The sequence below is a fragment of the Protopterus annectens genome, chromosome 5.part0 (genome assembly GCF_019279795.1).
Source record: "Protopterus annectens isolate FY-2018-M chromosome 5.part0, PAN1.0, whole genome shotgun sequence".
Taxonomy (NCBI): domain Eukaryota; kingdom Metazoa; phylum Chordata; order Ceratodontiformes; family Protopteridae; genus Protopterus; species Protopterus annectens.
The window spans coordinates 1,522,666,683-1,522,681,739 of record NC_056735.1 but is presented as its reverse complement, the minus strand read 5'-3'; positions in this window follow the sequence as shown (position 1 = coordinate 1,522,681,739).

The following is a 15,057-nucleotide window of genomic DNA, read 5'->3' as shown; positions in this document are numbered from 1 at the left end:
GACAAACTGAGGAAAAACAAGAAAAGCAATGGACAAAGTACACTGCAAGCAATATCAAAAGTAATGATACTGTAGTTTAATAAAGTAAGGTTAGCGCTTTCGTGCAGGTCAGTTCTTGCATTTCTTCAGACAAAAAAAGTTGGCAAAATCAGTTAAATACCTTCTCCCAACAAATAACCACACCTACAAGGATTCACATGAGCAATTAAACAATTAAATACAATCAAATACATTAACCCATTAGTAAACACAAAAAATGTTCTATTTAAAAATCCATTTAAAAACTGGTATGAGTGGTGAAGTATTAGCTAGAATTTCACTAAAACCAAGCCTAAAATCTATTATAAATGTATGCATGTCCTAAAAAAGTAATGGTTAAAAACATGCATTATCAGAATAATAAATTTAATGTCACACACATTTATATGAGTATATTTAAAAATGTGTAAGCCCTGTGACAGGCCAATGGAAACACATAAAAAGTTTATACATAAATAAATATACACACAAATTTCAAAAGCACTCATCTCATTAAACTCCTTAGTTTTAAAATGCAGGCAATGGAGCACACATCATTGATCCCTGGATATCTAAAGGCATCACATCAAAGTTGCCATAAAAGCTCACACCTTTCCGACCATAGTGGGACAGGGCCACCCCTAATGGATCCATTAACCTGCTCTATAACCCTGAAATCGAATGAGTAATCTGGGTGATTAGTTATGTGTTTTGCAAGTGTGTTCTCCACTTTTTTAGGTTTGATGGCATAAATGTGTTTATACAGCCTGTCCCTAAGTCTTCTATCCATCTTACCAATATAGAAGATGGGACATAGTTTACACTTGGCTAAATGTACTATACTTCTGAAATTACAATTGAACCTTCCAATACAAGAAAAATTTTGATTCCTAACCGTAAAGGAGCAACCAATGTTGATAAACCTGCAATAGGGGCAAGCTTCACACTGAAACATGCCCTTTACCCTTGAGTTAGTCGCCTTTTTACTTTCTAATAAAGACTTCAAATGTTGTCCCCTTTTAAAAATGACTGCTGGTTTTGTGGGAAGACTATCCCTCACAGTCACATCCGCCTTGATTAAATCCCAGTTCTTAAATAAAATACATTTCAAAAGGCGGGCTTCATTACTAAAAGGGGTAATAAAGGATGAAGAAAAGTCAGTGTTGGTTTCCATATGTGAATTGGTAGCTTGATCAACAATATCACTGGTCATCATCACCTGTTCCACATGGTAATCATTTAAAATTGCTTTGTAAAAACAAGTACATCTTTTAAAAGTTACTTCATCAAATATGTCATCAAGTAAAACCTGTGGGTAACCACGCTTGAGGAACATATCCCTCAAGAGATGGCATTCGGCTAAGAATTCCTCAAAATCAGAAACCATTCTAGCTGCTAGGACAAGTTGTCCTTTGACAACTGATTTTTTTCTGGTGTCCTGGATGGGAGCTGGAAAAGTGTAAGAAAGAGTTGGAGTAGGTTTCTTTCTTAAAAATAGCAGCTACATAATGTCTAGTATGGTCCTTGGTCAAATGTATATCTAAATAAGAAATACTCTCCCCTTGAAAATCACTGGTAAATCTAAGGAATTCCATGGTATTATTCGTATAATCCAACATTTGTCTAAAAACTATCTCGTTACCTTTAAAGATGATAAAAATATCATCCAAGTACTGGTTATAAAAGTGAATGTACTCGGAAAAAGGATTATTATTCAACAAATATTCCTTCTCCCAGAAAACCATCACAAGATTAGAAAAGCTGGCACCACACGGTGATCCCATAGCTACACCCTTTGTTTGCACATAATAAGAATCTTCAAACAGAAAGAAATTGTTCATAAGAATTAGGTCTAGGAATTCCTGGACCAAGTGTAATTCATCATTATCAATGCCTTTACTGACCAGTAACTGACTGACCCAGTCTATGCCCCAGTCAAGTGGGATCACCGTGTATAAATCTTTTACATCCACAGTTGCAAAATTACAATCCGCCATAAATACCATCTCATTCACATTAGCTAAAAAGGACCAAGAGTCTTTGCATACCTGGGGTTCATTCACCAAAAAGCATTGAAGTATGCTATCAACAAACTTAGCCATAGGATAGGTAATGGCATTACGCCCGTTGACTATTGGACGCAAAGGGCGGTCATAAAAGTCGTTATATATCTCTATCGTAGAACCTACTATTTGTTCCAATATAATGTCTAATGATATGGTCATGCCCACTTCAGCGTCGTCTACAAACTATGATAACATGACTATGACTCCACCTCCTAATCAACAAGCCTTGACATACGCTCTGGTTGGAGCCAAACCGAAAATAATGAACCCCACTACCATGAAGCATTTTTTACCACTGCCTGTTCCACAGAGGGGGTTCGGCCCCACACCCTCTACAAGCTGAGGGAGACAGAAACGAAAGTTCTCGGGCGACCAAGGACATATGAACAACAGGAGAACTCGGAGAAGAAAACTCTCACAGTAAATCTCTCTGATTATATATTGAACCCTATAGAATTGAGCATATTTAACAGAGGACTCTCATTCATTCCAGCAGCAGCGGCCAAGTTAAGTGACATTTGTATGGAATTGAGAATGTTTGCTCTTAATTTGTCATGCAAACTGTTGTTTCAAGATATAGGCATGCATAATAATGCTCCTAAACATAGTAAACCTAGTACTTTTGTGCCGCCTATGCCTACACATGTAGAGTATTTTGTTAAAGTTTGTGAAAAAGAATTATGTCAAACCCTTAGTGCTTCAAACTCCAACCATGATTTTTATAATTTAATATCAGCTGAAAGGGAAGCCCTTGAAGGTTTGTGTCATAATGTTAGCATTTGTATAAAGCCAGCTGACAAGGGAGGGGCAGTTGTTTTATTAAACATGAAGGATTATGTAACAGCATTGAAGGATCTTTTTAGTGACACTAGTACATATTTACCGACTGACAGGCATGCTACTGAAGCTATAAGTAGTAAAATACATGATTATCTGTATGATTTATTAGCAGGAAGATACATAACAGAAAGTTTATATGATTTTTTGAATGTTACTCATCCTGTCATACCTATAATTAAGGGCCTACCAAAAATACACAAATCCATGAATCCACCGCCCCTATGACCTACTGTCTCTGGGGGTGGATGGATAACAGAGCCCCTCTCCATTTACGTTGAGAATAAATTGAAGGAAGTTGTACCAAATATTGTTAACATATTGAGAGATACTACACATTTTTTATTTGATTTAAAAGCATTTGTTCATGAAACTGATACTAAGAATTTTTTAATGGTGACTCTGGATGTTAAGAATTTGTTCACCTGTATATCCATTGAGTATGGTGTTGAAACCATTAGGGAGGCCTTGCTTAATGTAGGCAAGGGTTGAGGGTTGGCATAACGGTTAAGGTAGTTGCTTTACAAAGACAAGGTGCAAGGTTTGATTCTCAAATGGGAAAATTGGCTAGACTTAAATGGCCCACTAGGGCAGTTCGTCTACTGACCTAAAAACAAAACAAAGCAAATGGGGTGCTTTGGACATAGATATAATATGTACATTTTTAGATTTCATATTGAACAACAATGTAATAATGTTTGAACAGCAAATGTATTTGCAAAAATGGGGCGTCGCTATGGGCACTCCATGCACATATTCTTATGTGAATTTAGTTATGCATTTTTGGGAATCTAAATATTTGTGTCAGCATCCTGATGGCTAGAGGGTCAAACTATATCGACTTTTTGTCAATGATGTCTTTATGCTTTGGGATGGAGATGAAAATTCTTTAACCAGATTTACTGCTGTGATGGAATCTACTACTGACTTTTTGAGATTTACCATCACTAGCTCACAACAATGTATTGATTTTTTGGATGTGAGCCTTCAAAGGGATGAAGAGGGTTCAATATCTACCACTTTATAAAGGAAATCCTGTTGGCGTAATGGACTACTAAGTTATGATAGTATGCAGCCTAGACATGTTTTTCCCAATATTGTACAAAGTCAGTTCTTAAGGGTTAAAAGGTTATGTGAAGGTAGTCCTACACTTGTCACTGAGATGCAATGAATAGAACAACATTTTGTTGTGAGAGGGTATAAGAAACATGTAATACAGGGAGCACAACGTAACATTTCTGATTTTGCTTTATCTAATGCTTTAAATGGTAACAATACTAACAGAAATGGCTGTCCTAATAGAGTGTATCCACACTCCTTTGCAACTAGTTTTAATAGTAGCAACAAAGCTGTAAGGAATATTATTTAGAAGCATTGGTCTCTGTTAACTATGGACCATGGTACAGCCAAGATAGTGGGTGCAACCCCACATTTTGTGTATAAGAATAATATAAACTTAAAAAGACTATTATGTCAGGATAATAAGAAATCTTGCCAAATCTTTAAGAATCCAGGTACATATCCATGCAGGAAGTGTAGTTTTTGTCCTGTCATAAGTGTACAACAAGAGTTTATATGCCCTAATACTCCTTTTAGGTTCCAGACGAGGTTTCATGCAGATTGTAATAGCACTCATTAGATTTACTTGGCTACTTGTGCTTCCTGTTCTTGCTATTATGTGGGAAAAACAACACAAAAACTAAAAGAACGGATTAGTAAGCATCTATATGAGATACGTAAACACATTGAAAACAATGCTTTATCAAAACATATAATGCTACATCCAAGCCATCATTTTAATTTTAAAGTATTACAATTAGTATATGCTAACAGTAGAGGGGGTGACATAAACAATAATTTAGAGCAAATAGAACTGCAATGGATTCTACGATTGCAGGAACACAGGATTCCAGGAATTAACTGTACTGTCAGTTTAAAACCTGCTCTAAAAGCACGCAGGTTAAAGTGAAAATATTTGTATATACCTCTTTAAAAGGCTAATTATACTTAATGGCTTTGGTGTTGAATTCATTTATGTATTTAAATATGAGCCTTTTACTGTGGTTTGTAATAAGACCTGAGGAAGCACTAGCGAACGTGCTTGTCTTTTATCTTTTTTATGGTGTGTTTTATTAAAATTGTGTCGACATTCATGGTTATCCAACTGTTTTTTTTCTTTGTTTGCTGTTTGTACTTCCAGCTTGGGTTCTTGGTATATGCTGGTAATTATTTCTTCAATTATTTCCAGATGCAGACCTCTCTGCAACAAGTACAGTTTCCCTTAGGAGCACCCAGGGAACATGTTGAGTACAGGCGCAGGTTCCTCTCTATATCTGTCCAAATCCCCAATAAGACTTCTCACTGGCACAGCTTAGAGTTGAGCCCATAGCTGGGGCTCCAAGCTAAGTCCTCCCACACCATTTCTGTGAAACCAGTGCTTTATGTTCCTGCTCCAAGTAGCCAACACACACACTCTGAGATTTGATTTGCAGACACACACACACACACACAGACACACACACACACACACACACACTACTGAGAAAGTCTGGCACAGATTCACCTGCTGTGCCCCCTTCTGCCCAGACTAAAAGGTTGTTATCACTGCCACCAGAACCCCTGCCAGCTACTCTAAGGCTCTTACAAGAGAGCTTGGGGGTAATGGGTAGGTTACATGGGAAGTACAGATGGGCCCAGGATTGGGATGGATATCTGACTGGAGTTTTACCTTTGTTAGAGAGTGCAAAATTAGGTACTTCAGTTTGGTAATAAGTTGGTTATACCTGTAGAAGGACAACTGAGTGTTGATGTGTTGTATATGTCTTGAAGAGAGAACATTAGTATTAACGCTTGTATTCAGCTCAGCAAGTGACTGACAGGTGTCCTGCAGAGTTCTACAGCAGCAGAAAGACAAAAGAGAGACTTTGGAGTGACTAAGTATAATTTTTCTGCATTTTCTTGCTGTCTTTAACTAATTCCGCCTAAAACGCCAATTTTTTTTAGCATTTCTGTGATTTAAAAAGCTTGTTTCTGCTACATATTATACTTATTTGCTGCCTGCACTTGAACTAAGTTGTTTCTGTGTTTAAATAATCTGTTTAACTGTTGTACGCTACACACTAAAGTGCGATAGCCATTTGTGTTTTTTTTATTGTATCTGCTTTATTTTCTGAAAAAAAAGCAAAACAATATATATATATACTTGTTTCCCACCTTTCTGAACTAGTATAGTCCAGTTTTCAGGTTATTGCTGAATTCAGGGCTATGTTACAATGTTCTGTGTTGCCCATACCTTACTTGGATAGAAGGAAGTTTCTCTGTTCACCTGTGAGAGAGGGGAGCTTTGAGCAGCCTATCTGTCCCTGGAGGAGTGTTTTCAGTCCAGAAGTTAGTAGTTTATTAGCCATTTTGGGTTAATTTCTATCTCTTTCATTTCCCTGCTATAAAAACCACATTTACGTGGTTTTGCGCGCCGGTTAGCTAGAGTTAAACTATTCTCGGCTCCACGAAGTCTACTCTTCAATTTTTCCCTTGGAACTAGACAAACTTTCAACTTAAGCACTCAAACCATTTATTTCAAAGCCCAGCACTTGCTCAAAACTCATAGCAAGCACTAATTAACCCTAGCACTAGACCCCCCTATACTGTCCAGAAGGACAAGTCTCTCTATTCGTCCCTGCCAGCCAATCAGTAAAACAGCTCACTTTACCTATTCAGGCATGTGCAAAGGGCAGTTTCAGGTGTACTCTCCAGTCCAACTGGTGAATCTGGGCATTTTGAGGCAATGTTACAACTGCGTCATGTACACAGACAACCTTCTCCACCTACCAACAAACATTAATATATGCAATTATACAGCCAAACTGGAGGCAAAGCTCTCTCAACCCAAGACTGGAACTGACAGTCAAGAGGAGAAGGAAAATACTTGCAAAACACCACCAGTCTCACATAGACCTACTAAACCAGCACCAGCAAATAACACACATAAATACATGAAAACATACTCGGAGGCTCTAAATAAAAATCTGCAAAAGCAACAGAGACCTCCAAAGCAGACATTCAAGCAACCTCCACACCCCCTCACAAACCATGAAATACATACTTCACATAATCAGTGTGCCATGCAATCATAGCCCTTAAGGCAAAATAACATACCCAACACACTAGTAATAGGCAACTCTATTGTCAGGCACACTGATGTCCCACTAACTAGGCTGGACAAGGAGAAGGTTACAGTTAGCTGCCTGTCAGGCACCAGGATCCGCCACATAACACAAGCACTCAGGTCACTCCAGAACAAGTACAAATACGACTCTGTCATTGTCCATGTTGGTGTGAATGACCTGAGATGTACCTCACTGGACTACATGAAAAGAGACATGGAAGAGCTCTCTGATCACGTAGCCCAGGCCGGTATGACCTTGAGCCTGAGTAGCATCCTGCCCTCACCAAGAATAATGCACAGTATAAAAAAAAATGATCAATTTCAACAATTGGCTAAGTTTCTGGTGTCATTCAAAGGGGATCCAGTATCTGTCTGCCTGGGATGACATGCTCGACAAGCCACGTTGCTTCACAAGAGATGGCTTGCACCTGTCACCCTTAGGCTTTCGAATACTGGCCAAGGCTTTTGCCGTCCCCATAGTGCCTTTTGTAGGCAAGGCTCAAAAGACAAACCCACCACCATAAATAGCACAAGTAACCCAAAACTGAGGGTAATGCTACTCAACGCCAGAAGTCTAAACCTCAAAATGCATGCACTCGAGGCACTCCTCAGTATGAACATCGATATCTGTGCAGTAACAGAAACCTGGTTTAAGGCTCCAGAGAGCACCCCAGCACTACCAGGCTATAACACATACCATACTTTTCGGCCACAGAACCCGGACCAAAATACAGAAGGCAGGGGTGTATCCATATTCATCAAGGATACCCACACCTCCAGGTTAGTGGCGCAGCACGATGCCTCAGAGATCATCCATGTGCAACTAACAATGGGCAAAACTGAAATTCAAACAGTAGCTTGCTACAGATCACCCACCATGACCCAGGCCCCCATCCCATGTTTCTGGAGACACTGGAAAATATGAAGGTCCTACCAAACGCCCTAATATTGGGTGATTTCAAATACCCAAACATTAACTGTGAGAACTACTCAAGTACTAACTCCCTTGCCCAACGCTTCCTAGAATTTATAAATTCAAATGCCCTGGATCAACTGATCAACATCCCCACCAGAGCTGACAACATATTGGACCTGGTCATCATCAACATGGGCAACCGGTGTTCCACACTGGAGGTCAACCCCCTTGCTGGTTAGATCAGACCATAGACTAATCACTCTGGATATCCACATTCTACCCCCACCCCCAATCAAGGAAACCACCGTGAAAAACTTTTCAAAAGCAAATTTTACGTTACTTAAGACCAAAGTGGAAAGGTTCACAGCCCCCATGCTAAAGGACAATGCTGTCCAAGCTGCTGAATCCCTTACAAAGGCACACTATGATCACCTGCAAGAATGCATGGATCATGCTATCCCAAGCAAAACCAAGACTCAGTCCTCCAAGAAAAAGAAACTAGTCTGGTGGATCCCTGCCATAAACAAGCTATACAATAGAAGGGGGAAACTAGTACAGAAAAGAGTAAAATCCCAAGAAGGAAAGACATCCCTGATCAGTATCAGCAAGAAACTATGATTCCCCCATAAAATCATCCAAGGCTAGCTTCGAAAGAAAAATTGCCAAGGACTCCAAAGATAACCACAAAGCTTTCTTTAGCTATGTCAGGAACCTAAGTGGAAACTCTCAGATCTGCTCTGAGTTAGTGAAGAATGGAACAAAATACGCTGAATCGACTGATATTGCCAACATTCTGGCAGACAGGTTTAGTGCAAACTTCACCCCCCTCTCACCCCCTAAAGGGCCCATAACCATACCAGAAGAATGTAGAGCCCCAGCAATCACTGACACACAGGTTAAAACAGCCCTATCCAAAGCCAAGAACACAGCTTCAATGGGACCAGATGGTGTCCCAGGCTGTGTCTTACACGAGCTCCAAAATGAATTAACCCCTCACCTAAACACACTGTTCAAACTCAGCCTCTCTACAGGCTACATACCTATAGAGTGGTGCACAGTAACAGTTATCCTGCTCTACAAAGGTGGAGCCACAACAGACCCCGGGAACTATCGCCTTGTAAGCCTGACTAGCCTGGTCTGCAAGGCTATGGAGAGCATCATCATGGAACTCATTAACAGAGACACTGGGAACCTCCAGACATTGGACCCTATCCAGTTTGGCTTTGTTAAGGATAGATCATGCCTCCTAAACCTGGTGGACTTCTTTGAGACAGTTATCAAGGCTTTGGATGAGGGAAAGGAGGTCCACACAGCCTACCTAGACCTTGCAAAGGCTTTTCACACCATTCCCCATTCCGGTATTATAGACAAGCTCACCAGTCTGAACATAAACCCCTACGTCACGAGATGGGTTGCCATTTGGCACAAGGATAGAACCCACACGGTGAGAGTTGCAGGCTCTAGGTCTGACTCTTAACCGGTTACAAGTGGCATCCCCAAGGGCTCAGTCCTGGGACCCCCTCCTGTTTGGTATATACTTCTCAGAGGTACAGGCAAGCACTGGAGGACTATGGCTGAACAAGTTCGCAGATGACTGCAAACTGGGGGCCATTATTGACTCTCCGGCTGATACAGACATCCTCCAGAAGGGTCTCACTGAGACAGATACCTTTTGTCAAAACCATGGCCTCAAGCTAAATGCCAAAAAGTGCATAGTCACCCCTTTGGAAAAAATAAAGTACCCATGAACTACCACATACGTGCTAGTCCCCTAAATACAGAAAATGTAATAAGGGATCTAGGGACCCAAGTAGATAGTAATCTCTCCTTTGATAATCATATTGCCAAGGTGATTAGAAAATCCTTCTATGTGGCCCACCTAATCACAAAAGGGTTTGCATCTGGAACAAAAAAGGTTATTGCACTCCTCTACTCATCAGTCATCAGACCCATCATAGAGTACAATGCCCCATTTGGGATGTACCTTACAAGACACCTGCAACAGCTGGAAAGACCACAGAAGTACCTCACCAAGAGGATTACTGGCCTAAAAACAGATGCCCTATGCAGCCCAACTGAAGAAACTCCAGCTGTACTCGGTTGTATACTGCTTACTCAGAGATGATCTCTGCCTGACATACAAGGACATGTTCAACCCAGAATTGATGGACATGCTCCACCTAAAAAAAAACAAATCCCCGACAGCCACATGCTCTAGGGAGCTAAACCTCACCACAATGTTAAATAGGACGTGCTGGAGGGATAGATTCCTGTCCCAGAGACTCCCCCATGCTTTGGAACAGGATTCCAATCTACATTAGGCAGAGTCCCTCACTAACACTCTTCAAGAGAAACCTTGATGAGTGGATGGGAAACAGGCACAGGGAACTAATGGCTCTGCTGGACAGAGGCACAGGGAATTAATCTAAGGGGGCAGCGAAAGCCAACACATTCTGTCTAGGCTTATAGATGCCCTCAGGCAGATAGCCTAGTACTTACCTATGAACCTAAATATAGGGTAAGTCTTGGTGATGATATAATGATAAGGTTTGCATGGGAGGTGTGGTGAGGTGTATGTGAGTGTTGGGGATGGGTGCTTGGTGTATTTGAAGTTATGCGGGTTGGTAGCATAGTAAGCAAGGAGGAGGATGCCTGATAATAGAGTGTTGTAGAGCAAGCAGTTTTGGCCTTTCACATATCATCAGACTAGTGAGATACAGCAGGGCTATTAGCCTTGTTAATGTGTGCTTTAAATGGGTTGTGGAGCATATGGGTTGGGAAAGAATAAGGAAGGAACTGAGAAAAAAAGTGATAATGCTGAACTAAAATGGCTGTTAAAATACTTGCACCTGTTAGATTTGCTATCTGCTTTATATTTTACTTTGCAGTCTACACATATTTATTCCCTGAACTAATAGAGCATTACAGTTTTTAAATTCTCATGTCACTACTTGGGATGCGGACACAACAAAAATAGTATATTGAATTTTTAAACAGATATGTGAAAGTAATAAAACAAAGCATCACACAAATATATATTTACAGAAATTAATTTCTGAAGGAACTGATAGGTATTTCAAAAGTCAAAAGGTCAGACAAGCTCTGAGTTAAAGATTTCAATACCTGTCAAAGAAGAGTTAATGTTATAAGATGTTGTAAGAACATTTCATTTTCTTGAGTATAGTAAATGAAATGTTCTTGAGTATAGTAAATTAAATGTTGTAAGAACATTTCATTTACTACACTCAAGAAAAATGGATATTTTTTTTTACTCCAGTTTCTAGCATAAAGGGATGGAGTCCTGAATTTGACACAGTTGGCCTGAGTTTGACTAGTGCCTGTTGCACAGCAGGGGGTTGGTAAGAGATGTGGAAGAAGCTTTTTGCTGGATCACCCACTCTTAGGGGTTCTTGCTTAGAATTTTGACATAGTCCCAGAGATGAGGATGGTGCCATATTTCTACAGCACATTGCCATTCGCATTTTGTCACTAAAGTGTTGTCCAGAGCTAACTTATGGTATGTGTAGTGATGTGAACAATATCAGTAGCTCAGCCAAGTGGGGATATTCAAAAGGATCCCCTGACATGCAAGACAGTTTATGCGATGCTGCCAGCTGTTCTGGTCCACCTTCCCTACCCAACCAGTCACTGGTGTGGTCTAAGCCTTGGGAGATAGTTCCAGGGGGTATTACGGTAAAAGTGATTTACAGGAGAAGCCCTAGAGGGCAGTTGATAGTGAGTTGGAGGGCAAGAAATGGAGAGAGAAATAGGTTCCTCTTTAAATTAAAGAGAATGTGTTTATAACCTTAGGAAAAGTGAGACTAAATGTCCAAGAAAAGGAAACATGAATTGTCCAACTGTACAGAACCTCAGAGTAGTCCCTTTATTCTTGGGTACAGTGATCTTGGAGTTAAGATTATGATAAGCAGCAGGAGTCTGGGGGTGCAGTCCCCATGTCATGGGTGGGTGTGCGGGGGTAAAACTCTGTTGCAGAAATTCTTCCCTGGCAATACAGCAAGTTTCATGATTCATTGTATTTTTTCAGCAGGACTCACAATTACTGATCTTGCACATCAAGTAGGAAGATAATCAGAATTGTTAATGGATGAAATACTACATTTATTTCTGTAAGGGGTAATTCTTTCTTTCAAAATGTGACTACAGGCTCATAATGGCATTCATAAATGCTTTACACAATTCCACTAATCTGTAACAAGATAAAATGACATACCACAGCCATATACAAATCATAAAAATCCCATTATGTCCTGAACTATGAACAGCATGCAGTATACCTGATTCCCAGGACGACTGCAGGTGCACAGTGATAAGTACAACAACTAAGGCACTCACTAATTGGAGTACAGCCTTTAGGGGAGACATACATTTACTTAGAGACTAGTGTGGACTAACCATATCAAAACCAGGAGGGATGTAATTGGTTATGAGCAAAAATGATGTCCTTATCTAAACAAGGCTAAGCAGCATCTGTATATTGTCTGTCATTGTCATATAGTAGTGACTTCAGATATAGGGGCACATTGGAGTCTCTAACGAACAGTGTTTTACTCAGAAAGACTTTGTGATATAACCAAATCAGATGATAGCCCTCAGACACTGCTGCAACACTGCTTTCACTAGTATTAGCCTGTACAGAGAAGGAGCTCTTCATTTCTGTTACATGCAAATAAATCCTGCACTACACTGCATACGTGGTAAATGAGGTGAAAAATTTTATGAATCACTTTACACCTGATTTCCAGAGTAAGGAAGTCTATGTAATCAGTGTATCTTATTAAAAGGAATGTGGTGTAACAACTTGATGCCACAGTGGCTGCAGTTAATGTGCTGTTGATTTATATGCTGTCACAGTGGCCATGTTTGAAGGAATGTGCTGTAACAGGTTGTATGATGTCACAGAGACCGGTGTTAGAAGGAATGTGGTGCAAAATGTTGTATGTTGTCATAATACTGCTGTAGAAGGAATGTGTTGTAACAAATTCCATGATATCACGACTGCTGTTAAAGAGAATACAGTGTAATGACCTGCACAATATCATAGTGACATCTGTTAGAAGGGTGTGGTGCAGCAGGTGGCACAATGTCACAGTAACTACTATAAGGAAGACGTTGGTGTTAAAGATGGCACCATTTCACTGTGACTGCTGCTAAATGCCCTGTGATAGGCTATATGATGTCAGTGCTTTTAGAAGGAATGTAGTATAGATGAAAGAGAGACAGTGACAGCTATTAAAATACGTTTGGTGTAACTGGTTGTATGGTGTCACAGTGATTACTGTTAGAAGGAATGTGATGTTAGAAGTTGCATAGTTTCACAGTACTGCTACACATCAGAAAATTCTTCGTTACAACAGCAGAAGTGTGCAGGCCCAGACATTCCTGGATTTTGTTAACACAAACACCCTGAAACAGATAGTTCTCACTCCAGTTAAGGGCACAAACATCCTTGACTTGGTCTTCACAAACAATTGAGAATGCTGCACCCTCCCTAGTCTAATGTCCTCACTGGTCAGATAAGACCTAAAGCTGTCTCCGTTGAATAAAAATGAAGCCTGGGACCCCATCAAACCCTGGTATGAAATTATTTTAAGGCAAACTTCCTATTATTATGTGGCACCCTGGCAAAATTGTAAGCCCCCCAAACCATGAGAACAGCACTGCCTATGTGTAATTGTTCACAAATACTCCATATAATCATGTTAATAGATGCACTAAGGCAGCTGTACCTACCCAGAAAAAAAACACGATAAACTCAAGAAACAAGACACCCTAGTGAAATCTCACCATCAATTGTCTGTATAAGAAAAGGAAAAAAATGGCAAAAAGTTGAAAATGCAATGTCAAGCAAAGTAAAAACTCTCCCAGCAATCTAAACAAGCAACTTCAGGGGCTAATTATGTCTAAGAAAAAGCAACGCTTGAGGTAAAAATAGCCCCCAAGGCCAGGGACAATCATATAACTTTCTGCAGGTATATCTGCAACCCCAAAGGCAATACACAACAATGTGTTACACAAATTGTAAATGAGGCCACCTATTCTGAGCAAGAAGATGTAGCAAATCTACTGGCTGACAAATTTAACTCAAGTCCCCCCAACAACCCTCAGGAAATAGCCTCAACCATAACTCCTCCAACTATCACTAAGGAACAGGTTATCAATGCACTCTCTAAGGCAAAGAATACTGCATCAATAGGCCCCAATAATATCCCCGTATTATTCCTTAATAACATGAAACACAACCTCTCAGGACCACTAGAATCACTGTTTAACAGCAGCCTCCAGATACACTTTGTGCCAAGTGAATGGAGGACTGCAACTGTCATCCCTCTGCACAAAACCCAGGGAACTACAAACCCGTAAGTCTGACTAGACTGATATGCAAGATCATGGGAACAATTATCATGGAAATAATGAACAATGACAAAGGAAACTTTCAGTCACTGGATCTAACCAGTTTGGTTTCATAAGGAAGGTCATGTCTACTCAACCTGGTAGACTGTTTCAAGAAGACCATCAAAGCAATGGATGAAGGAAACACAGTGCATACTGCCTGCCTTGACCTGGTTTCAACACAACACCCACTCAGGCATTGCTGACAAACTCCTATGTTACACACTGGATAGTCAGCTGGCTCACAGATACGACTCAAGAAATTAGGATAGGGGATCCACTTCCATAAAGAGGTCGGTCACTAGTGGAGTCATTCAGGGCTTGATTTTGGGGATACTCCTTTTTGTCATCTAATGATTTTAGGTCAAAGACAATGTCAAGAGCTGCTGGCTGATCAAGTTTGCAGACGACTGTAAAATGGGTGTAGTTATAGAATCTTGCAATGACACAAATACCCTCCAAGAAGGCCTGCCATAGACAAATAATTGATGCCACAGCCATGGTCTAAAACTCAATGCCAAAAAATCGTAATAGTATCATTTAGAAAGATGGCTACTCCTGGAACTACTTACTGCATTGATATTATACCCATAAGAGTAAACTCAGTGGTAAGGGATCTGGAAACGAATGTAGACCCTGACCTT